We start from the raw sequence: 1334 nt of genomic DNA on the forward strand, positions 1-1334 counted from the left end.
TAATGGTAGGCAACTGGAGGGCATTGGCTATCAGATTTTTCCTCTAAACATCTCAAATACCACTCCTTTGTACATAGCTCTTTATTTTTAACTTTTTTTAATATCTTGCCCTCAAGTTTATTTGTAAAAACAGCACAGGACGCCAGCCCTCTGCAAACAGTGGGGAGGGCGGTCATACCAGTTCATCTGTCTTCACATTGGCAAAGACCTTTATTACGGGGTCTTCACGGGGGCCTGGGCACCTTTGGGAGACTGAGCTATAGCCTGGGTCTTAGCTGAACCTACAGACCCAGCCTTGGCCTTTGGTTGGCAGAGCCTGCAACCCTTGGCCATGTGGCCACGAATTTGCTTCCCAGGTTTGGGGCGGGCAATGAAAGCAAGTGGGCGGAGCTTGCTGTTGGGACACTTTGGCATGTTGGGCTTAAACTCCTTGGGCTTCACGAGGGCCTTGACAGCCTCAGCCATGTACTCATGGCCTTGCATTGTTGGCCTGAATCTTCTTCAGGCCATTCCTGTTGTGCTTCTTGGCAAAACACGTGTTCCTCAGGAACTTGAGGTCTACCCCTTAAGAGATTCGTATCTTTGTGACCATGGTTTCTTGATGCCATTTCTGTGCCATTTTCAAAACTGGTTGTGTGTGGTATGGTTCTTGGACTTGGCCATGTCTGCTTGAGAACCTGTGACTTGAGAAAAACCTGGGACCAGAAGAGAAAGAGTATACATAGCTTTTTAATAGCTGGCTAGAAGGGTCTTGTTGTTTACCAAAATTAAGCTTTACTAGAGAGATGATATTCAGAAAATCCAAATGACATTTTTAGGATTATACAAATGATGGACCAACCATGAGAAGTCTTACCCAAATGAAAGTATTTTAGAGCCATTCTTCTTTGATCTTCAAAGCTCTTGAAGCTGTTTCTGCCATTTCCGCAGATCCTTTTACATAGCTTTATCCCAGACTTTCTTGTCATCAATCCTTTAGTTATATTTCATAGCTCATTAGTCAACCAGGAAGAACATTTGTATTGCCTAGAAATCAGTACGTATCCCCACCCTAGGCACCTCTCCTCTTTGCCAAATGTGCAGCCAACTGTACTGTGCCACCTGCCTCTGCTCACCCCTGGTGTGGCTGTCATGTGGTAGCAATCCATTGCTGGCACGCACCAGGATGTCTTCATGACCCATCTGTAATCCGTGTGATAACTTACAGCAACAGGAGTCTAGGCTACCATGGCCATATGGCAGCAGTGGCACCTGGGATACAGGTGACATGAACCATCTGAGTAAGTACGTAAACTGGGTCTTATATAAATTAGTGTTTTGGGCCTGGAGAGATG

At 45.7% G+C, this 1334-nt stretch overlaps 1 pseudogene; it reads right to left on the reverse strand.

The window, feature by feature from the left end:
* Nucleotides 1-213: 213 nt before the first annotated feature.
* Nucleotides 214-663, reverse strand: LOC115070183 (annotated as a pseudogene).
* Between the last annotated feature and the right edge of the window lie 671 nt (nucleotides 664-1334).

The sequence above is a fragment of the Nannospalax galili genome, unplaced genomic scaffold, assembly GCF_000622305.1.
Source record: "Nannospalax galili isolate Female #2095 unplaced genomic scaffold, S.galili_v1.0 scaffold734, whole genome shotgun sequence".
Lineage (NCBI taxonomy): Eukaryota > Metazoa > Chordata > Mammalia > Rodentia > Spalacidae > Nannospalax > Nannospalax galili.